Here is a 25567-nt window from a genome sequence, read left to right on the forward strand (position 1 = left end):
CACCACTGAGACCTACAGACTTCAAAGGGTTCAAGTCAACCAGAAAATCTGCTTCCCAGAGACACCTCATTCTTGAACTGTTTATCACACATAAACACATCCTGCAGCACAAGTAAGAGGAGGAAGACTGAAGTCAATAAATCACTTGGAAAATCTCTGAGTTGGGTATTTAACACAGCTCCCTCTTTAGCAAATGCCAGCAGGTCTAACATTCATTTTGTCCAATCCCCCAATTTATTATTGCTCTCTTAATGAAGACACTGCTGGCAATCCCAGTACGAGTGCTGAAGTGTGAAAAAGAAGGTGGGACATGAGAAGTGCCTAAGTAATCACTTTGCACAGTAAATGATTTAGGAAAGGTGTGTCCTCATGATTCTCAGGTGGGGTGAGAATCCTGGATTACAATTTCTGTGCTCCAATACAGATAAATAGGATACCTTGGTAAGGCTCTATCTACAGAAAGATAAGAGGATTTACTGGGGCAAGCAATGGGACTTCATTTTCTTCCAAGGTTTTCCTGGAAAATATTCAGCCTTTCATTATAAACCCAGAATTTTCCTGCAAACCCTTTTTCTATACTTTCTGGACTGAAAAGTCCAAAAATTACTGGATGATTTTATGCCTTAGAATATGGACTGTAATTATAAAAGACTCAGTATAAGAGACTGAATGTGGAAATTTTGACTCATATTACCAATAAGATACTATGGCTAGTACAGAACATAAAGAGGTGGCTGAGATAGCCAAATGTCACTGTACAGATAAAAGTTTTTAAGAAACTCCCTGTAGTTACTATATGGCATAAGGTGATTGTGCAGCAAACATTAACAAAAAAAGCGAACAAAAATAAACAAAAAAATAACAACATGTGGTATCTTCGCAGTGAACCCAGATACCTACTGGGAGAAAGCAAGTAGAGTAATTAGAATTATTTGTTCATCATTATTACTTATAAGGAGGTTCATCAATGTATATCTATATATTTAGGCCCTGTGGTTTTAGTGCTTGAAAACAGCTGCAAAATTCAGCTGAGTTTTGCAACAGACCCTGGAAAAAATCAGCCCCTGGCAGTAGAACTAGCTGTTTCTAAGAGAAGTTCAAAGAAGCAGTCATTAAGGAAAATGTCAGTTCTAAATTTATTTTCCCTGTTTCTTTCCTCTTTGTCATCTGCTATGAATTGGTCCCCAATGGCTTTGCCATTTTAACTTCATCTGGACACAGATGTGATCATCTGTGAACAAGTCTTTCAGAGCACTGCCTTGGCAAGAACTTCTTCCCATTCAGGACTGGGAAAGAAAAACTGTAATTCCAGGATTTATGTGGGTTTCTATCAAGATGAGTGTTTTCTTTATAAAAAGATTTGCAGCACATTCAGTCAAATATGATGATTTATAAATGTCTAAGTAGGTTGCTGGTGTGGGAGAAACACTGGAATCCACACGTGTCAGAAGGAGGAAGTCACCACCTGAGTTTAGACTGGTCTCAAGACATCTCAGTTCATGCTGTTTAATTGCATGGACTTTTACACAATGATACCCAAACTACAGCTGGCTAATTCCTTCCATTCAGTACAACCTAAGGTTCTCCTTTAATTATTAAACACCCTCAGAAATGCAGTTCTTAGTCCCTCTGTCTCTAATGAGGCCAATACATCACTTTTCTGTCTGAAAGATTTTTTGCACACCTGCAGGATTACATAAACTTCTAAATATTGCCTTCATTCTGCATTATTTCCTCAGATTTGGTCTGTTTTCTAAGGACTTTATGTAGCTCAGGGCACCAGGAGAGACAGAGAATGGCTGTCAGTGCAATGACAGCAGTCAAACACTTTCTGCTCTTCCTGATCCTGCAGCTGTCTGCAAGTGGGAGCTCCAAGATTTTAATCATTAACAATTGAAGGCAGGGATCACACTGCCTAATTAAATATATTCCTCTATTTATTCAGTTCTCTGAACAAATACAGACATATATTTGCATGTCTGTATATTAATATGTATTGATAAACATATTAGACTGTTGTAGGGCATCTAAATTAGTGTTTATCCAAGCACTGCAGAAAAGTGGCTCATAGGGCTCATCTGTCCTGTACTGAGAAATATTTTTACAATACTCAAGGAGACTTAAACAATAACCCAGATCAGCAAAACCACAAAGCTCATGAGCCCCTTTGTTTTTGGGATGTTATCACCTGAAAGTTCATCCAAATGTTCTCAGTGTTTAAAATTTACCACATTCAAACTGCAGATTAGATCCAAGTGTGCCTAAATTTAGATATATCCCATTCCTGCTTATAATTTGCATTTTAGAAAAAGGCAACAAAATAAGACATAGAGCAATCATGACAAATAACTACACGTCTAATTATAGGTGACATTAATCTAAATTTTAGTAGTATGGCTTCTGATTTTGCTGTGATTTACATAATGTCAATCATCAGGCTGGCTATCAAGCCATCACATCAATAAAGCAGATGCTGCAGACTCATTTATTACTTACAGGATGAAGTTCCTAAGGGACTCACATCATATGTGTTTTACCAAGTGAACAGACAAAATCAGTCACTGAACAGAACAGGACTGAGTTAAAATCCAGAAGTTTCAGGTACTTGTTTCAGGCTACTATAAAGATTGATGCTACCCACCAAGCTGAGCTTCCTCACAGAACTAAAAGAGTTCAATACAGAGTTTAGAGCTTGTATCTAAATATTTTTCAGTCCTCCTAGTAAGGATGAGTATTGAAGTTACTGTTAAAGAACAGTAACAGTTTTATGGGAACAGTCTGTTAAAATGCAAAAATTATTTGCAAATGTTGTCCTTGGTTCCTTGTGCACTTCTAAAGCAACAAGCTGAAAAGGGCTGATAATCATTAAACCACATTAAATGTTCTATGAGATAAGTCAAATACCTTTCAGAAATTCTAATAAATTCTTTTCATAATTTATTAGTATATTCTACCCTCTGGATCTCATTTTTACCTATTAGAGAACTTGTCTAAGATCAGACAAAAGAACTTTTCTGTTCTACTGGCATGCTGAGGGGAATTCATTATTAAACACTGTGCTAGGTTAATCTGATTCAGGAAAAAAAATAAAGATGCAAGAGATGCTTTTATAAAGATAACTGAAATTAGATAAGAGGAAAAAAAAGCCTACCAGAAAAAAACAGAACCTTGTGATTTTTCTCAAAACTTTTCCTTTGAGGGCAGTGCAGAATTGGTTTATTGAGCTGTCTAGTTGTCAGACATGAACTATGTAGCATGCAATGCCCAATACATTTCTTCATTTTCTATAAGAAAATCAAAAAGCCAAATGGAGCTCATTTCAGAAAAGACCTTTGCACTTCAACTCTAGAACTTAAAGTTAAGACCTTCATTCTATATCCTGAAATTCTTCAGGCACACAATAACATCACCTGAAATCCTTCTTAGATCCACCTGTATCTCTTTCCAGAGTTGAGTAAATCCAAATCAGACTGCTCTAAGAACCTGACTGGATTTATAGAATCCATTGAAATAACTGACCCAACCACAGCAAAGGTCAAAGTTTTAGAGGTGTGATCAGAGATTGCATGTGATGTTTCTTTAGGTCGGGCAACCATCAGTTCAAATGTCACGGCTCTGTCCATTGGGTTGGGATCATGGACCATGTATAGCCCTGGTGCCCAGGTCTGTAAGTCCATGCCAGGGTCAGTCAGTCCATTCCAGCATCTGTCAGTCCATGCCAGGATCAGTCAGTCAGTCCATGCCAGGGTCAGTCAGTCCATCCCAGGGTGTGTCAGTCCATCTCAGTGTCTGTCAGTCCATCCAGGGTCAGTCAGTCCATACCAGGACCCTCCTTGGGGCTGGGGTCAGAGGGGCTCAGGGCTCCTGGGGGGTTCCAGGTGCCCAGAGAGGCTTTGGGGATGTGCCTGGTGCCCAGGGTTTTCTGGCACACTGTTGCAGGGATGGGGCCTCGGGACACTCTTGGTGTCTCCGGGTGTCTTGGGTGTCTCTTGTCCTTCCATGGGGCACAGCCCAGCCAGGGGATGACCAGGGGTGGCTTGGGCTGCCCACTTTGTCAGAAGGGCCCAGGAACTCCTGCCCAGTGCTGTTGTACGTGGGGTGATGTCGAGAGCTCACTGAGGGTTGGGGATGGGGTCTGGGACTTGTCAGCTGGGGGATGAGGCTCTGGTGGCTGTGACATCACAGAGGATGGGTCACAGAGGATCTGTCCCTAGGGACAGCACCAGGCAGCCCCACTGCAGCTGGGCTTGGGTGATTCGTGTGTGCAGTGCACGGGGAAGGCTGGGGTAGGTGGGGGACTGGACAGAGCCCAGGGGGTTCCTAACCCTGAGTGGGGGCTGAGCCCTTCAGAGCAGGGCAAGGTCCTGACCTTGGGGCTGGGAACAGTGGGACTGGGGCTCTCTGTGCTGCTTTTGGGCCTGTCCCTGCTTTGCCAAGAGACCCCCTGGGACTCCTGCAGCGGGTTTGGACTTGGTGCAGCGATGCCCAGAACCCACTGAGCAGGGGTAGGGTTGAAGTCTGGGGTTTGCCAGCTCTGGTGGCTGTGACATTGCAGAGAACAGGTGACAGTGGGAGCCATCCCCAGGGACAATACCAGGCAGCCACCCTGCAACCCCTCCTTGGGCACCTGGTGAGTGCACATGCACAGGGAAGGCTGGGATGGATGGGGAGTGGGACAGATGCCCAGGGGGGTTTCTAACTCTGAGTGAGACCTGGGCCCCTCAGGGCAGGGCAGGGTGCCACTCTCTGGGCTGGGGGACAGAAGGGATCAGGGCTCCCAGTGGTGCCAGAGAGGCTCTGGGGATGTGCCAGGTGCCCCTGGCTCCATGGAATGCTCCAGCATGGCAGGGATGGAGCCTCAGGAGACTGCTGAGGTGTGTCTTGCCCTTTCCTGGGGCACAGCCCAGCTGGGGATGACCATCAGGGTGGCCTGGGCAGGATGGGCCCTGTGCTGTCTCCGCCAGGGTCTGTGGTCCCTTCAAGCCTGTTCAGCCAGACCTGCTGGATAAATCTTTCTCCCATCTCCTCCAGGCCATGGCTGCAGCAACCACGTTCTTCGTGCTTGTGCTGACCATCCTGCTCAAGCAGATACAAGACTTACGGATCAACGTGATCACAACCCAGGAGATGCAGCAGCGTAAGAAGTTTCTGCAGCAGGAGATGATGCGGCTGCTGCAGGAGATTGGGTGGATCAGGTCCCCACAAGAAGCCCCACTCCTCTCTGGGTTGCAGCTCTGTCTCTTCTGGGCTGCTGCAGCAGTCATGTTCGTGGAGGTCTGCTGGCTGGCCTGGCAAATGAAGCTTACAACTTGTACCTGCTATGAGCAGGAAACCTCTGGCAGAAAAGAGGAAGATGATGAAGAGAAGAAAACCCTCAAGGGACAACGCCACAGTGTGAGGTTGTTTTCTGTCCCCAACGTAATGTCAGTTCAGGGACTGTCTGACATGTGCAGGGACGTGAAGAAGATGATGCATGACGTCCTCCGTGTCTGCCGAGTGCTTTCCAAGGACACTTTCATGCCGGAGATGCACCCGGCGACCGTGAAGAGCAGCACCCATGAATCCTGGAGTATCTTTGAGGACCGAATCTTGTACCAGCTGCTCGTGTTCCTGCAGCCACCCTCCAGGCACTCTTTCAGGCTGGAGCTCTATGGTGGGACACTTCTGCCAGAGAGGTGCTCCAACATCCGTGTGGTGCTGGAGTGCACCTGCTTGAGGAAAATGGAGAATGTTCCGTGTTTTGTCCACCCCTCCGAGACGAAAGAGACGGGCCAGCGCTCACCCCTGCTGCAGAACCTCTGCACAGGCTCCTACTTGGACGTGGAGGAAATCGCCTGCTGGGTGCAGAACCTGGTGCCGACAGCCTGGGAGCGCCTGCCCCAGTGGCAGGACTGGCAGCTGACGGTGCTGCCCAGCTCCCACTCCTGCCGGCTGCTGCTGAGCGGCCCCTGCGACATGCAGCTCTGCGCTGTGCTGGTGTTTGCCGTGGAGCAGGGCTGCCCAGGCACCTTCCTGATCCTTCAGTGAGAGTGGGCAGCGTCCCCAGGTGCTACTTTGGGCTGGGGCTGGGTGGGGAATCGGGAGTAGACACAGACAGACAGCTGAGCTCAACTGCCCAAAGGGATCTGCCGGACAGTAGAACATTGAGCTTGGAATATTATAAGGGGAGGGAGAAGGAAAAGGAATGGGACACGTTTGGAGTTAAGGCATTTATCTTCCCAAGTCACCATAACAGGTGATGGAGCCCATCTTTCCTGGAGATGGGTGAATACCTGCCAGCCCATGGGAAGACAAATGCCATAATTCTGAGCATCTCCTCAGAATCACAGTGTCAATCTCGTTGGAAAAGATCTCCGAGGTCCTTGAGTCCATCCTCTGACCCAACACCACCACGTAACTGTCATATCCAGTTTTTCCTTAACACCTCCAGGGAGAGTGTTAAGTACCTCAGCCTTTTCCTCACTTTTGGTGACTGTACTCCCTTCTAGGTCCAGTAAGGAATGGAGGTTTTCCTTGGCCTTCCTATTGCCATTAATGTATTCATAAAACACTTATTATCCTTGACAAAAGTGGGCAAATAAGTTCTGATCTTTTGCCACTCTGATTTTCTTTCTGCCTGACTTAAAAAAACATCCATAAACACTTCCTGAGCTGCCCGCCTCTTTTTCCAGAGGTGGTTCCCCTGGTGGGCTCACCAGCTATGCCAGGAGGTGAAGTTCTCATCCACACACTCCGGGGCCCTCCCAGGCTGCCCCTGCTGTGTTGGGTTTCCAGCAGACACCCAGCAGGTCCCTCCTTCTTCCTTCTTTCTCCCTCTTTATGAATTGATGGAATACAGTATGGAATATCCCTTTGAGGTGCCCTAACCCTAACCTGGTGTCAGCTGTGCTGTCTGTGTCTACCCCCAAATACCCAAGTACCCTCTTGTGGTGCCAGCCCCAGCCAGAAATTAAGCACCTCGCAGCCTTGCTCAACACCCTTCTCTTCCCCTCCACCCTGGTGGAGAGGGAAGAATCAAAAGTGAATCTTACAGGTTTAGAGAAGTTTAAAATGTAATAATTTAGAGAAGCTTAGTAACTGAAAACAACGTCAAATATTGTAATAGTGGTAAATAATAATAATAGTATTGATAATACAACTGAAGAGAAAAAATACCAAACGTGATGCACAATACAAGTGCTCACTACCTACTGACCAACAATGCCAGAGTTGCCTTTCTGAACCCAGATCAGGCCCTGTTCCAGATAACTCCCCCAGTTTATAAACTGGGCAAGCCATTCTCTGGGGTGGAATATCCTTTTGGTCAGTTTGGGTCATCTGTCCTGGCTGTGCTTCGCTGCCATTTTGTTTATCTACATTCTCATTAGTAGAAAATAAAACCAAAGAAAAGCCCCAAAAAACCCAATGCACCAACACAAAACCTCATAACAATTAAAAAACCCCCAAAACCAAAAACAAACCCAAAAACAGCAAAAAAAGACACCAGTCTCCCTGTACACACACACAAAAAAAAAAAAAAAACACAAAAAAGTTCCCAACTTAGATTAAACCAAGCTTAGCAAAACCAAAAGATCAATATTTTACCAACATTATTCTTATTCTAAATCTAAAACACAGCACTGTACCAGCTACTAAGGAAAAATTAACTCCCCCAAAGTCAAAACCAGTGCACTGAGCAACAGGTTTGGAATTATTTTCTATGGTACAAAAGAAACAAAATTCAGATGCCAAAGTCTTCTAGCTAGTTCCAAGAATAGTATAAAATGTCATTTTTCCAAATGGAAAATGGGTGTAAACCCACGCTTTCAGGATTATGTGCTGTGTCATTATTAAGAAGACTTTCATTGCATTAAGAAGCAGCCATTGCATTTAAAAAGACAGAGACACTTTTGTTAGAACAAAACAAACCCAAGAAAGCCTTATCACAAACCAGCATGAACAGCATGTGAAAATAAAGTTTGTAATTCAAAGTGAGATTTCTCTGGCTCCTATTTCCACCAGCAGCCATCTCACTGAGGTCTGACAGGTGTTTGCAGGGCTGCCAAGCCCCTGGGTTAATTCAGTGCATGAGGAACAGTGGGATTTAATAATTTCTGTAAGTGAAATTCTGAAAAATTGATTGGAAAGGTAAACCATAGAACTGTTAAGGAACCTTCCCTGTCAGATCATCCAAGAGCAACCCTAGCAGTTACACCCATACCACGTACACCAGCAGCTCCAGGGCCTGCCTTTGGTCCTTGTACACACCCCACACTCATGTGGTCAAATCAGGTTTCCTTACCAGCTTGACCCCAGGTTTCCACAAAAGTCACAGATGTAGAGATCCTACACATTTAATCTTGGTGCAATAACAAAACAACTTGAGCTGGGTGTCTCCAGGGAGTGAACCAAGGAAGCCCTGGTCTTTTATCCCCTCGCAGACTCAGCGTGGGGAAAGTCTGGAGCCCTTGGGTCCCTTTCCTGGGCCACAGGTCCTTGTGCCCTTTGTTGTGCCAAGGACCAGCAGGTCATGAGCTTTGGCCTGGGTCTCCTGACCCTTCAACTGCAGCTGGAGCTGCAGCTGCACCCTGAGTACCTGCACTGAATGTGCTCTGCAGCAAAATCACAGACTGGTTTGGGTTGGGAGGGCCTTTAAAGGTTGTCTTGTTTCTGCCATGGTCATGGACACCTTCTACTAGATCAGGTTACTCAGATTCCCATCCAGTCTGGCCTTGAACACTTTCACGTATAGAGCATCCACAGCTTCTCTGGGCAACCTGTGCCAGGGCCTCCCCATCCTCTCAGTAAATAACTTTTTCCTAATATCCAATCTAAACCTACTCTCTTTCAACTTGAAACCATTCTCTTTTGTCCTGTCACTACAGGCTCTAGTAAATACTCTTTCCCCATCTTTCCTGTAATTGCCCACACTCCTGGACCAACCAGACACCTTCTACCTGTTGTAACTCTCTATTTCCACTTGCCCTGTTCATCTCTTCATCATTCTTAACTAACCTCAGCCCCTCACCCACCCTATTCCTTGCCACATAATTTTATCTTTCAACCATTTGTTCTGCCTCTAGCACCTGTCAGACCTTTTACTGAATTAATGTAACTCACTGAAAAGGCAGAAAAATAGCCAATATTTCACTGAGCTTGTATTCCTCCCTTTCACTGAGGTATATTACCTCAGAAAAGTCTCTTCAGAACATACAGTGTGAGCAGTGGGAGAGCAGATGAGGGGGGACAGCAAAGATGAGAGCGTGCAGGAAGATATTGCCTTCTGGAAAAGAAAGGAAAGCTTATTAATTTGTCTCACCATGTCTTGGGAAGCCATATCCTTAGACTCAATTTGTTCTTGACAATCCCAAAAAAGCAGCAGAAGTACAGAGCCAGGAACAGCAGAGGGGTGAGCAGGCTCACTCTTCCTGCTGGCCTATGCTTTGCAAAACACCACCCTCAGAGGTAGAAAAATGGATGGGCACAGTGAAACATCTCTCATTTGTCATATCAAAGTTTGCTGTACAGTCTTCCTTGTTGCCCAAATTTCACAAGTCTCTGAACATGCTGCCACTCTTTTTTTGGTTGGCTTCTTGACTGAATCTCTCTTTGGCCCAGGAACTTCTTACTTATAGCCAAGCAAGACTAATGACAATATTTTCCTGCTTCATTCCACCTACAGGTGTAGGCTCCAGTTTCTATATTTGATTTTAGCCCTGTCCTAGACAGTGAGCACATTTACAACCCCAAAGCTTAAGTCTCCCCAGCAATCAGATGTTCAGCAACTCTGTATGGGTCCTCAGTGGATTTTAAGGTGGCATCTTGGCAGCTGGCACATTGCCTCAATCCAGATACCCCAGCTGTATATTAGGCTCAAATTTCTCTGGGATCCAGCCACCAGAGGAACAGGGACTCACAATTAGGGAGCAGAGTTAATCTTTCTGTGACCTAAGTGTAAATTAGAAGCTGTTTTCCTAGAATCACAGAATCCTGGGGACATCAAACCTCCCCTAACAATGCTGGCAATTGTTTCACAGAGTCACAGAATCACACAGTCATAAATCTTAGAATCATAGAATATTTTGGGCTGGAAGGGACCTCAAACATCATCTGGCTCCAGCCCCTCTCCCATGGGTAGGAACACCTTCCCCTAGAACCAGTGGCTCATATTTCTTGTATTCTTTTCCTTCCATAGAAAATGCTGTCTACTTTTTCCTGCTCAGTTTTCCTGGCACCCTTTTTTTTCATATTTTTTTAAATGGCACTTTACTATTACTCTGTTCCCTCCTGAAGTGCTTCACAATAGTTTCTTAGAGCTCTTCACTGGAAGCAATATCAGACTGCAGCTTTTTGTTCTTTAAAACTGACTAAAAACCTGCAACTCAGTCCAAGGCAGGTAAATATTCTACAGGAGACTAAGTTTCCCAGTATTTTGACTCACACGGAGATAATATGACATGCTGTATTTTGAAGCAAGCCTTTTTCCCCCTCCTGCTGTGATATAAGAAGCAGTTTTGTGAATCTCATTGCTTACACTAAAAGATCAGGGCAGAGACAAAAGTGAAGCAGCAAGTTCCCTGGCTGCAGCATCAGTCCTCTGGCAAAGTGAGTTTTCAACTAAAAATATCTGTGGTATATTGGACTAGAAGGACTGTCTGTGAAGAAAGCTTGAAATTACTATTCTCACCTCTTCTGCTAGGTGTTTGCTGCTCAGCAGAGAGTTTCTCATGTGAGACCATCACCATGGTAGTTATAACAACCTGGTCAGCAGAGACTGGGAGATCAATACTTAAAAAGAGCCCATTCTTTTTCTGTATTATCTGTTGTGTAACTGTTTTTAAGTTTGCCCCTCAAAGAATGTGCACTGGCAGACACATTTGGATGTGTCCTGATTTGTATCCACAGCAGGGTGAGCAGGTCGAGGGAGGGGATTCTGCCTCTCTGCTCTGCTCAGGTGAGACCCCACCTGCACAGCTGGGTCCACATCTGGGCCTCCAATATAAGAAGGATGTGGAGTTGTTGGAGTGAGCCCAGAGGAGGCCCCAGAGGTGCTGAGATGCTCTGGAATCAGGCTGAGAGAGCTGGGGTGTTCAGCCTGGAGAGGAGAAGGCTCCAGGAGACCTTCCAGCACCTTCCAGTGCCTACAAGGGCTATAAGAGAGCTGGAGAGGGACTTTGGGCAAGGCCATGGAGTGACAGGACAAGGGAGAATGGCTTTACACTGCCAGAGGGCAGGATTAGATTAGAGATTAAGAATAAATTGTTAACTGTGAGGGTGGTGAGACACTAGGACATGTCCAAAGCTGTGTCTGCCCCATTCCTGGCAGTGTCCAAGTCCAGGTTGGATGGGTTCTGAGCAACATGGGATAGTGGAAGGTGTCCCTGCCCATGGCAAGAGGTTAGAATAAAATGAGATTTAAAGTCCCTTCAGCACAAACTAGTCTGTGATTCTGCAAGGTTCTGATTCTATGTGCTTATGATTCTGTGTGTTTAGGATTCCATTATTTTATGTTTCCATGATTCTCTGATATAGTTGCCCATACTGTTTAGGGAAGTTTGATCTTCCCAGGAATCCCTCCCAGATCTGCAAACCTCCCATGCCAGTAAAAAAATTGGTTATAATGTGTTTTTTGTAAAAATGAAGCTGTGAGAAAGCTGTGCACTTCTGCCTTCACATAACAAGAACGACAAGGAGCCTGATATTTTCTGTCTCACTTTGCACCAAAGTTTCTTAGTGTCCTTGTTAAGTTTGATCTTGGCTTAGTCAGCTGTAGGCCTACAAAAAACAAAAAACAAAAAAAAAAAAGAAAGAGAGCAGAAGGGGTGAAGGAAAGCAAATCCTTATGCCAAACTACTCTTCTCAAAATTTGCACAAGCATTAATCAGCACATTGCTGCAAAACAGAACAAATAAGAGCATCATGTTCTTTTGAAAGACCAGTTTAAAGGGTTTTGAACTGACTCAGACAAATACATCCCTCAGGGACATCTTTGATTTCCACATTGTTCTCCTCATCACTCAGTGTGTTCCCAGAATGAGAACTTTCACTGTTTGTCTTTTTCTTACTGGGCACGGTACTTAGGCAGAAAATCTGTCAGAAAGGAATAGCTGCATATAAATGTTATTCTAAGTATGGTTTCTGATACTATAGCTCAGCATGTTTGGAATATTGATCACAGCACTTAAATTTGCAATTGAAATTATAATTTCTTTTTTCCACTGATTCTTTGACTAATGTTATGCAAAATACAGCCTAGGATTGACATAAGGGCAATAAAAACTGCACAGAAAAATCCATACCGAGCTAATTGTTAAACATATGGTCACATGCCATGGAAGGGGGCAGGCAATATGAACAGGGAGTGAACAGGGACATTGAGTATCTCCATAAAGATGGAGCTTTCATCACTGTTGCTACTTGAATTTTCATTCTTTTCTTCTCTCCTTAATTTCCCCAGAAACTTTCCTTTTTTCCCAAGTTAGAGAGGCATTTACATTCTCTCATAGTGGTGCAGGGAACTGCTGACTCCAAGACAGAGAAAACTAGGGTAAAAGGAATTAGAAGTGCAACCCTTGAGATTTGGGGATATAAGTTTTATGGTATGCCAACAAAAATACAGATGTTAAATTCAAGGAGATCACATGCAATAACAGCAGGGTCAGTGGTGTGATATGATTATCATGAAATCTTTGCACTTATAGCTGGTGAAAAGTTGGATTTCTCCATGGTTTCTTCAGTTTAGGAAGTTTAACTGGAAGGTTTTCTTTCTTTCTTCTTGCTTTATTTTCTTTCTCCACAAATTTAGTCATTTTAGTCTCTTGCCAAGAGAAGTTGTGGCTGCCCCTGGATCCCTGGAAGTTCTCCTGGACAGGTTACAGAGGCTTGGAGCAACCTGGTCTAGTGAAGGGTGTCCCTGCCATGGCAGGGGAGTGGAACAAGATAATCTCTCAGGCCCCTTCTAACCCCAAATGTTCCATGATTTCTCTAATTCTGTCATCTTGGGTGCACATCAAAAACTCACCTATTTCTATTTAGCATAAATCAAACACACAGTCAGCACAGCCCATTTTTCACTTCTACATTTCCCAGAATGTTCTCAGTCCTTGTTTGCCCTAATGTAAAAAAGCACCACTTTCTGACTCGAGAGCTCGTTCAGAGATGAAGTGCATTGGTGATCAATGTGCTCCAGTCTTCTGCAGTCAATATCCGAGCTGTGGGTCACTCTACAGAACCTTTTCATCATTCTTCATTAAATTAATTTTTCTCAGAATGCCTTCCCCATCCTACTCCTCAGTTTCTTTATTGCATCATTAACCAAATTTTATTCATTTACTGCACTGATGCCCCACACCAGTGTTTTAGTTCCCCTCACAACTGCTTATCTCTGTCCCATTATTTTGTCTCTTTAATAAATTATTTCAGAGCACACATTAATTATTTCTTTCCATAGCAGGCAAAAAAGGATATTTTAAATACTCTTCACTGAAAAGATAGATAGGATTTTTTCATTCTTTGCTTTCCTCCATTTTCTTAAAAAAAAAGAAAACAAACCTTTACAATTGACAAATATTTACAATTATTTCCTTATATAGCAGAAAAGAAAAAAAAAACTTCAAAATTACTTTTGAAAGCCTAGTTTTGCTAGTGATTAATATAGTATTATAAATACATGATAATTAATTGATATTGCTAATTTTTTAAGACAATAAGGTATCTGTAACATTTTCCAATATCTTTTTAGTAACAAGAGGCTTCATTATATCATTTAGGTTATTACAGCAAACACTGCAAATGCATTTAGTCATTATCGATGTTCCATTCATACCTGTCAAAGGACTAGAATTTCATTACTTCCCACATTACTTTAATCTTTTCTTTAGCACCATTATTTCCCCAGGTGACCTCACTCTGGGAAACATCAAGGAACACGAGAACAATAGAAAATTGATCACCTACAATTTTTTGTTGATCTTCTGTTTTGTCAACACCATCTCTTCCCACTGAGAGAAATAATCATCAGCCCGGTGTAGTAGGAGGCCTGGATGAAGCTGGAGATATGAATGAGTGGTAGAAGGAAGCACCAATAAAGTAAATAACTGGCTAAACTTGAATCATTCCCTCCTGACTAAGTTTTTATCTTGGATAAAAATCTACTGATGGAAACCAGCTCCTAGCTGCCAGGTCTGTCAGGATGATAACATGGGATAGAGTGCAATAATTTAATGATTTAAATTTAGCTTGCTGAAGCCAAAACCATCTGGTACAAAGGACACTTTGGCAGATTGAGTACAGTGAGAATACTCTTCTTGCTGTTATGGTCTGATAACAAAGGAAAAATACACAACCAAAGCCATTAAAAAATCATTTGCAGTCAATCTCCCAACCAAGTTTGAATAATAAGAGGCAGAGCACTAATTATAATTGTATGGAGTTTCCCAGCAGAGACATTGCAAACCAATTGCCACTTGTCTGCTCTCAAGTATTTTCTGTAAATGCATTCATTTGTGGCATCTTTTCATTTATGTGACAATATTATTACATTTTGTTTTCCCTGGCAATTGTTTTATTGCCATCTGGGAGTCATTAGTGAAACACTTTAGAGAAAGTGAGGACATCTCTGAATATGCCCCTGATTTCAGGTCTGGGTTGAAATGGACTCTTAATAAAATATAATTGTGCATTTTGGGAAGATAGACAATCTTAAGATGCTCATTTCATAGGTAGGACTGGAACAGAAAATGAGACAAGTCTACACACACAATACAAAGGTATTAAAACTGGAAGCAATATTCCATTTTCATCCTCAACAGGGATATCTTAAAAGGTAAATTTGTTTGTTTCAGAATTATCTCTTTATAGAACTGAGGATTTTTTCATGGTTGTTTTTGTGGACAGCTGGGGCAGGGCTGCTCGACCAGATCCACTCCAGAGCCACTTTTCAGTCTCTCTGATTTCCCAAAAAATGGTCCCAAACATGGGCAGAATGATTTTCATTCCTTCTTCTGCAAGATGTGGCTTTGCACTTATATTAAAACTATTTTTCTTTGAACAGGTACCTCTTATGAAGTGACTGCAGGCTACGTCACTTTTGTCATCCACAAAATTCATATTTATTATCAAATCATTGATGAAAAAGCTTGAACTCTGTCAGACTAATAACCATTCTTCATAAAAATACCAGATGAACACTCCAAAAGTGCCACTTCTTATTTAGTTAATCAGCTGGCAAACATGAGCTCCATCAAGATTTCCAAGTGCTGAGGAGGACATGGGAGTGCAGAGTCTGACTCACAGAATCACAGAACCCTTATGGTTGGGAAAGACCTCTAGGATCATCAGGGTGAACCCTTAACCCAGCACCACTGTGTTCAATGTCCCCAAGTGCCACATCCACATGCTTTTTGAACACTCCCAGGGATGGTGACTCCACCACTTCCCTGAGTAGGCTGTTCCCATTCTTGGCAACACTTTCTGTGAAGAATTATTTTTCTAATAGCCATTTCAAACTCTCTCTGATGTAACTTGAGGCCATTCTCTCAAATACTTGTTCTGATGCCTTTAGACTCTACAGTGTCTCAGCTCTTCACTTTGTTTATGGCATTGTTGTTTGTAGCATTGTTGTTTGTAGCATTGTTGTTTGTTGCATTCTTTCTCAACAACAATTTAGAGATGTGATAAGTCTGGAAGGTGGAAAACTGCTACCATCCAACAACCCCAGAGATAACACAGAACTGAGCAGCAGAGAATGTGAAGAGAATGAGACAGAAAAAGGAAAAAAGGAGTGGCATATGGTTAAAGGGAGAAACAAGGGTTAAAAATAAAAACAGGAATAGAAAAAGTAAAAGATAATTTGTCATGATCACACCTGGCAATAGGCATGGCAGTCCTTCCTGAGGATGATCTTGTTCTTCATCTTGCACTAAGTCTCTCTCATCCCCTCACTCTGCAGGAAAGAGATTGCACAGGAATGTTGGGATGATCTGGGGGTTCAGAGTTCATTTATATGTTACCTCCAGCCTACAGGTATGTGCTGCACCCTGATAAATCTGGTTTGTGCCAGCCACTTGGCTGAGATCATTAACCCCACTGAAAGCAACTCAGAAGCCTCAAGTTATTTGTTCACACCATGTTCTGCAGATTGGGCTCTGAAGTGGAGGATGGATCTGATGGACAAACCACCTGTCAGCTCCCTAACCTGCCCTTTCAAATATTTTACTGTCTCCACAGGAGATTTTAAATCAAAATAATGAACATAAGACTGGAAAACAAGAAAAAACAGTGGGCCAAATCTCTCCTGCTGCAAACTCTTCTACATTAAAAATTTAATCTCAGTTTTTTAATATATCTCAAGAAAGAATGAAAGAATAGAACCTCAAGGTAATGCCAGCCTGGTTAGAATGATGAAGATAATAATAGCATACATGAAGTAAAATAAACTGTACAATAATGAAGCTGAAAGGTCATCCATACTCCATATCCTACAGAACTTGGTGCATCCCATTAGCAGCCAGCACTGCTCAATATCTGTGTATGGATGGCTGAGAGATGAAAGCAAAAACCAAAATGCTATACTGCTTTGCCATTTTTTTAGAAAAATAGTTGACTTGAATATTGTCAGAAAAAAATAACAAGCTGCATAAGGGCATCACAGAGACCATATGGTTTGCAGATAAGATTTTCTTTTAGGATTACCATCAAGCATGTGTTACTTTATGGCACAGTTATACAGGGAAATAAATGAATGTATATTCTGCATTTCTGTACAGATTTCTACAATAAGAATTAACTTTCCTGCACCCTTTACCTTTTCCTAAAAAAAAATAAATTACTCAATTTCTAGGCATGAATAAACAAACAACTTTTATATATTTGGAGGTAGTTAAAAAAAGGATAAATTAGGCTCTCCAATTATAGTGGTGCAAACATTTTCTTCATTTGATGAATTTACAAGGATACAAAATACCTGTGTGAACAAATAAACATTGCCTGTATTCAATTAAACCATTGCTTCCTTCATGCTTTAATTACATAATTAATGTGATAAATTAAACTGTTTCTCAGTGAAGCATCCAGTCTAAGCTTAGAATTTATATTAGTGTACTTTGCTATATGTGCACAAAAAGTAATTTGGTTCATGACATTATCTCTGAATTACTTCCCTGCTTTCATTTCCATTTTAAATGAAAAAAAAATATAATAGACACTAAAACCTAAGTTTCACATTGCTGTACTTTGCAACAGTGGAACATGCAGAAGAGTAGAGATGTTTTTATCATACGTGGCCAATATATTTGCCCCATAAATATTGGGCTAATGCTCAGAGGGGATCAGAATAAGATGTCCTAACAGTGCTGAATCCTATCTTTTTTCCATATATGGATCCATTTAGCAAAACTCAATGAAGTGTCCTTCAACAAGGGCACCAAAATGGTTTGCCTGCAGGATCCTTTCCTGTGTACATCAGCACACAATGTGCTCTGGGATTTTTTTATGCTTATTTCCATGTCATTCACTTAAACTGCTCAACTCCCTCCTTCAGGAGGCTATGGAGAACCTAATTAAGAGAGTCAGGCAGATTCGTGCAAGAAAGCTTCATTAAGAACCAAGCTGCAGATTGCTGAAAGCTGGGAGGGTGCACAAAGGAAATGCTGTCGTGTGCTCCCTTTTCTCCTGTAATCTGCCCCAGATTTCTGTGTCTAAGGCTGTCAGAGAGGTCGCTGCTCCCAGCTGGGAGATGAGTACAACACTCTCAGCTCCAGCAGAGAGAGAATTACAGCCTGTCTCACAGGGCAGATACATTATTTAACACAACAAGAACAGGCTTTGGGCAACAAAAGTCAATCACAGGCATCTAAAGGATTATCCAGCTTGATTGAAAGTCTCCTCAGACAGAGAGCTGGTCTCTCCTTGGGCTTCAGGACTTCAGCAAACGTAAAGCTGCTACTTTATTTACAGACTTCATTGCTGGTACAAACAGCGACTGTTAGACATCCTTCTGGAAACTCACTCTCTGTAATTTTCCACTTCCCTGCTCAGCAATGAGATGCTATTTGTAGTATCTGCTAAATGTAGAGAATCACAATATTGTTTGAGTTAGAAGACACCTTTAAGATCTTTGGCCATAGCTGGCCAAAAGCTGAGACTATCCAACCATTCAAAAGGACTTGGGGTGAGAATGGACTGTGGAGAAGCTCACAGGGTTCCAGGCACAAATCAACACCTCTCTTGATATCTTCGATTCTACAGGATCTCATAACATCCCACATCAGGTGGCTTTGCCAAACTGCAGAGGTGGTAACTAAGACTGAGCATAAAGGACCATACACATCCATATTCTCCTTCTCAGAAACTGGGGGTTAGTGAGAACACTTGAAAAAAATTCTGGTAAAAACACCACTAAGATGAAGGATGTGCTCTCCTTGTCACAATTATGCATCACACGTGTCCATCCCACATTTCCTGACATTTAATGGCATAGAGGAAAATCCTGCTGAGGATGACAAGGTGGAACTGGTCAGGGTGCAGGTTTGACAGCCGGATGCTGGCAGAGCAGATATAGCAGCAAAACAGAGGCAGGGGGTAAATAAAGCTATCCATGAGAAGGCTACAGGATCTTTCACACTCTTGGAGCACCAGCTGTTGATCCTACCCACCCAATTAAATGGCCACCTTATGCCTTGGCTCTCAGGCATTAGATAAAAAGAAGTCACCATTGCTGGAATCTCAGAAGGAAACACCATCCCAGATGTTCATTAAAAATAATCAAATTATCAGTTATTTTAAATTATATTTGAAAACGAAGTCATTCATTAAAAGGCTGAACATTGCACATAATAATTGTAGGAGGGCTCTTTCTTCTCACCTCATCCCAGGAAGATGGGACAATACAAGTGGTTTTCTGTTAATAAGACTGTTCCCATATGAAATCTGGAATGAGAAGAATGTGGTGAGGTTTTATAGGTTTTTACTGCCTCTTTGGTACATTTGATTAAATCAATGCAATCTGTATTAAAACTAAGAAGTTTTTGCCATACAAAACCAACTAAAACATCAGAGACAACGTTTCAACAACTTGAAATGAATTCTTACCTTTCTACAACAAAATGTGGAAAAGGAATACAGGGGAAGGGAGAATCAAACGACCTTTACAAAAAGGAAAGCTGCAGAATCTTTCAAGACATTGAAAGTTCTCAGTTCTTCTGAAGTTGAGTGAACTTTAAGGACAGTTGGTGAATTACACATTGTACATTTGTAGGTAGGGCAACTTTTCAGGAGAAAAATTTCCATTGGTAAGGAGATTTAAGAGGTGGGTAACAGCCTGCCCCTGTTTTCAGGAAATTTAGGAGCTAAAGGGCAGATCACAAACAGCCTCTAGAGAAGTAGTATAAGAAGCAGAAGTAACTTATATAATCTTGGATGTTTTAGGAGCAGAAGTGCTATTTCAGAGACTGTGTTTGGCAAGCCAAACTAAAAACCTTTAATCAAAAAGCCTGTGTCACACTGAAATGTTTATGGGAATATCACAGGTCTACTGAAAGCAAGAAAATATGAATAAAATATACATTCTCTGTAGCTAAAAGCACATTTAAAAGAAATAACACCATAAGAATGAAAGAAAACCTTCACTCTGTATTCAGACTTCAACTCTTACAAAAAATTTAACAGTCTGTATTTTTCTTCACTTCTCAAGACCATCTTGGCATGTATCTTCTAGGTACCAAATATTTTCTTTCCTCATAACATGTTGCACTCATGAGATCAAATTCCAGATAACCTTATGAGCAGCACATCCTACTCTCTCCTGATGCCTCAGGTGCTGCCAAAGCCTCGTCTAAACAACCCCAAGTTAGGAGTTAGAGTAACACCATGTTTATACCTCTGCAGCAGCCAAAAACCATGAAAATATTTAAAAAGTTACTTCAGGATTCTCGAGCATAGATTAAATACCTAATTTGGCCCAGTTTAATCTGACTCCTCCTTAGGTTGCTGCAGTACCTTGGGTGGCAGCTGAGCAGGAGTGGGGTAGTCATGCTCTTCCAGCTTCTAACCTTGATGCCTGAATTGGATCCTGAAAGTTTCATTTGATGTATCCACAGCTCCTGACTCTGTGGCCAAGGTTTTGTACCTGGAGTCAGTGAAAGCAAACCCTCCTTTGCTCCCCGAGAGCCTCAGCTGCTCTCAGCTCAAGCCCACCTTGCACACGGTGTAAGGAGTTTCTTTCTCTGTGTGTGGTTTTTTCCCTACAGGCAAGAGAATTTCTTTCATTTCCTCTCTATTCAGCTGTTACCAGGCAAGAAGAAATACTTGACACAGACTGAAAGCTTTTTATTTGAATTCTTGTGTAACCTTCTCTTTTATCAATTTGTCATTTTTTGCTGATAAGCCTCTCATGCACCAAGGCATTTATTAGAATCATTATCAGAGAGCTCTCAGATTACTTTGTTGTCATGACAAACCCAGTTGTGCTGTGCCCAGCTTGATGGATGGGCTGGGTATTTTTATACTCTTCTGGAAGACAGAGCTCAGTGTTTTTGACACTCATGGTCCTTCCTTGATACATTAAAGGAAGGCCAAGCATGAGTGCATTGTAGGAAACAGTAACTTCATTGACATCAAAGAAAAGCACCCACAACTGAAGTGGGAACTACTGAACACAGATCTAAACCTGAGGGGTTTTGAACATCTCATCACTTTGTGGCAGGATAAATTGCCCCTAAATTTACCTATCCAATAGCTTGACATTCAGTCCCTGCACAGCAAGATACATCTCAACAAGTCTAAGATATAGGAAGAGCCCCAATGGCAACTTAAACTTCACACCACGGCTTAGCTTTGTCCTGACACAGGCAACATCAACACCTGAGCAAGTCCCCTAAACTCCCTTTAGGCTCCATGAAGATTTTATTAACACACACAATAGAACTAAGCAAGAAAACCACGTCATCCCCAATCAGAAACCTGCCTTTATTCCTGCAGATGAATCTCACCCCAAACTCCACATCAATGGTTCAGCTATTCCAAGTCTGGTGATGGAAGAGCCAGGGACCTGTGAGAGCCAAGGATTTGCTCATTCTTTCCTTCATTCTCCTGCCTGCGCCATCAAGGAAGAGCCCTGAGTAGCCAGCTCAGCCTCCTGCTCTGCAGAGATGAGTCCATGAAGAGTGAGAAGTTATCTTTGTCCCCCCAGTTTTTGAGGGAGCATAAAGAGTATCTTTTATAAAGGGAAACTTATAGTTCCCCTTATTGTCAATTAATTATTTTTTAGTTCAAAGGAAAAATTCTCTGAGGGCTGATGGTTTTTCTTATCTTTGTGAGACTCTGCTAGAGATATCTGGGCATGACCAGTGACTCTATGTTTTTCACATTATCTTAGTCTTCCTGAGGCTCTTTTTATACCTCTGTAAAGCTGAACCAGTGGGTATGTACTGGATTTATGTCTTTGACAACATTTCATTGGTTTAGGAGCTATTCTGATCATAAGCCTATGCATTTAAATTACAAAACGTTTGGGCCAAATTCTATAAAAGACAGGTGATAAAATAAATTTTGTGCTTCAGGGTCATTATTGCTGTCTGTAAAGTTATAGCCAGCATTGGACAGACAGCAGTGTCTACTTTCAATTTCCACCCATGGCCCTCTAATGCTGCTCTGCAGATGCTGTGGAAGCAGTCAGTGAACACAAGCTAACTAGCAGCTGTCACTGCACCATCTCCCTTTTCCAGACATGATTTTGTCATGCTGGACTGAAAAATCCCCTCCTGATATACCCAGGAGTTCATCAGTATTTGTTTTTTCCTGGATCCAAATGTGGAATGAGAGTCTGGAAATGCTAAGCAAGGAATAGTGGGGAAGAATGATAGAAGCAGAAACCAATCCTAAAGAGTTTGTGTCTGCCAGTTACAGAATAAAAGCTGGCACAAATAAGAAATAACTCTAAAACTCATCATACCTTACTTGTCTCCACAAACCCCCCCCCCATTTGTCATACATCTGTCCCTATTTTAAAAGTAGGGTTTCCTAGGGACTTTTTTCCAAGCTAAAGTAATCTTTAATTAAAAATAAAATATTCAGATGCTGCCACCAAAATTGGCAAGCCTGTGCTCATGCTTATGCCAAAATAGTCTTATAATAAATGTAGAGTATCTCATCTCCCTTTCCCTTCCTTGTTTCTTCTCTTTAGCTCCCCTGTGCTTAGGGACAAGGTTTTGAAGTTTAACATGTTCATGTGTGTGATACAGAGCAAATAAATCTAACAAGCACATAGGATATTGACTAGCTGTCATTCAATGACTGCATCTGTTATATTATTCGATATAAAATATGGACACTTTTCCTGGTGCACTAAAAATTATCCAAATTTTAAGTCTTATGTGTATTTTTATACATTAACCATGCATGTAAGTTTTTGGTTTTTTTTTTTTTTTTTATGTGATATGCACACTCTAGACTTAAACCTGAAAGTTGCTGTGCTTCTAAAATATAATTTCAAATAAAATGTGGCCGTCCTTGGTTGTTTTGTTGGTTTTTTTTGTGCTGTTGTTGTTTTGTTTTTTTCAGAGTCATGAATATCTGCAACCATAAAAATGATATTGCAAATTATCATTGAAGAATGCAGCATAGTTTATAATTAAACATACATGTAGTTTATAATTCTGGGGACAGTGTACCAAAGAAAGTCATCCCTCCCGGTAGATAACTCCAGGCAATTCAGGTCTCATTTAAATTGTGTCAAACTAAACAACAGGGGTTTTTACAGATATTATTGAGTGCAAACAAATTGAATAGTACAATGTTTGATAAGCATCAGCCCATTGATTTATTCTTAGAGATAACCTTCAGTGCAGCTAATGGATTAGACATTACTGAAATATGGAGGAACTCAGCATTTACTGATGAGCTGAGTCCATTAATCCTAAATAAATTACAGTGTATCAAATGCCTAGAGATAATTAATCATGGTATATTTATAGTGTATTAAAAGCTCATGCTGACACTCCATGGTGACTATTCATAAATACATTTTTAATTTAAGTTGGAGAAGTTATGGGGGTCAAGCCACTATAAAGAAATTACTGCAAACTTTTTTATTATGTATAATTACCAGATAATATTATTTACAATTTGAGCAGCAAGGGACTCTGACATGATTCACAATGCTGGCCATAGATGAATATGTAAAATGCAGTCTCAGTCCTAAAGAGTTTACCAACTAATAAGGTAAAACATTAAAACATTTATTTTCAGTCCTCAATAGATACAGGAAATCAGATTAACATGTAACAGATGCTTCAATTAATCTAAATTAAAGCCCATTTTCAGGGAGAAAAAGTAGTATTCATTACTAGAGTTGTTTCTATTGTCAATAATGATAGTACATGGCAGTTCTGAGCCTCTAATGTTTTACCAACATTAGGTAATAAACCTGCTATCATCATAAAATCACTTTCAGGCAGGTGAATACTCATTTTATTTGTTACTCAAGGAAAGGAAAAATATTATGTGTTTGTAGAGGAGAAAATCATTAGAAGAAACCACAATAAAAAAATATTATTAACCCTACACTATCATGTCATGCCTGACAACATCAGGGCACAAATCTAATTTAGGGAGATTTAAATATGCAGCCCACCAACTACCCTTCGATATCAGATTTATGAGAAAGTGTCAGAAGGCTTTTCTGGTTTAGTTTGGTCATGCTTCTGGGTTTTTTTCTGCCATGTGACTTGATCTAACAAGATATATTACCTCTCCTTGCAAAATTAATTTCATTTATTCAATGGTTCTTTCCAGCCCTTTACAAGATGAGTTTGCCCGACTTAGAGAGGTCCCTCATTAGAAAAATAAAATAATAATATGTGCAGATTGAGGTAAGTGAGCAGAATAGAAATCATTCTATTAATTCTGTTTTCCAGCATTCCAGGGAAAAGACCGCTAACAATAATAATTAAAAGAAGCAGTAAATATAAAAGGGTCACATAACCAGATGAGTTTTCTATAGATTACAAGCTGTATGAGAAAAATACCAGCCAATTTTGCTCCTCCTTTTGGAATGATTCTCTCTGCACTCTTGGCATGTCCTGACATCACCTCACAAAGCTTCTGTTCTTCTGCAGTTTCCCAAGTTATGTTTCCATATGCTTTTTGATTTGCAGTTTGGTATTTTGCACCAAAGATCAGGTTTGCCAAGCAGGTTTATAAAAATCATTATGCTTATCCTAGATTTCAGTTGCCCTGGATTGGATCAGTTCCATTGGTTTAAGTCACATTTCAGGGTGAACTCCATCTATTAGGTTAATACATCATTAATACAGGCAGAATTTTCTTAAACTTTTTATGATGAAATTATTAAAATTCATATGAATAACACTCATCTGGCCAAGGCCTTCAGGAGGATTTGTTTCTCCTTTTTTTTCAAGTCATTAAAAGTTTACCCATCTATAAATCTAATAAACACCTCCCATAAAATTGTGATCTGTTTGTTCGGATTAAAGGTTTTGAGGATATCCAGCCTGACAACCAAATTCATCCTTCTGCCTCTTATTTCAAGCCCAAGTGCTTTCCTTGGCTCCATGCAGTGGAACAAATTCAAGACATTCCTCTCTCTGACTGCAGAAAAGGCTTCTTCTATGAATACGGACAAGAAATTTAATTTTAAAGTATCACCAGAGATCATTTCCCTCTTCTCATCACTGTATTTGCTCATGTAACTAAATTAAAACTCAGAAACATTTAAAGATTTGTACAGGTCATGAACAAAATATTTGGCTGAGCCAACAAGTGAAACTAGATTTCTTAAATTTTTACTTTCAAAAACACCTAGAATTTTTGTTTTCTTTGTTTTTCCTCTTTCCTCCTTATTCCATAAACAACAAGCAAAAAGGTTACTGCACTTCAGCTATGAACCTTCTTCTTGTTGCCTGTTTTTGGGAAATATTATCAGGCCTCAGAGTTCTGGAAAAATCTCCAAAGACTGTTTTTCATAATGCTTCAGAATTAGCAAGGTATGATCCTCTTTTAAAAAATACTACATTTTCTCAGTCTGATTTTATGAGAAATTAATCTCTCTACTTCAAGAATTTGTTAATGAGAAATTTTAAGTTAAATTTATGAAAATATTGGAATTATTTGAAATTGCAAAGTCAGTTGTTTGAGACATCAATAGGCTCCATTGTGCGGGATAATTAAAATTTTTAAATAGTAAAAATTTCCTATAAAAATTCCTATGAAGGTAAATAAGTGCTTTCAAGTCATTAATTTCCCTGAGTTTTTCTTTCTATAAGGGCCTAGCAAAATCTAGTAGAGTAAATATAGAAAAGTGATTGTGTTTCATTTGGCATGTAAAAAATTAAATTGCTTTGGTTCTTGAGTCCTTAACTTTCATTTATTCAAACTGTCTGCCACTGAGGAATGGTTTTGAAAGACCACATTGATCACCTTGAGTTTGGCCAGGGCTCTGCTTGTGAAGAAGCATGAGAAAGCAAGTAGTTAGCAAAAGCAATTTTTTATTTTTCTGAGGCGCTGTATTTCACAAGGAAAATGCTTCAAGGCCTTTGACATGCTCACTTCCATTGCACCTGGACAGAAGAAA

Source organism: Lonchura striata, chromosome 4 (genome assembly GCF_046129695.1).
Source record: "Lonchura striata isolate bLonStr1 chromosome 4, bLonStr1.mat, whole genome shotgun sequence".
Classification (NCBI taxonomy): Eukaryota; Metazoa; Chordata; class Aves; order Passeriformes; family Estrildidae; genus Lonchura; species Lonchura striata.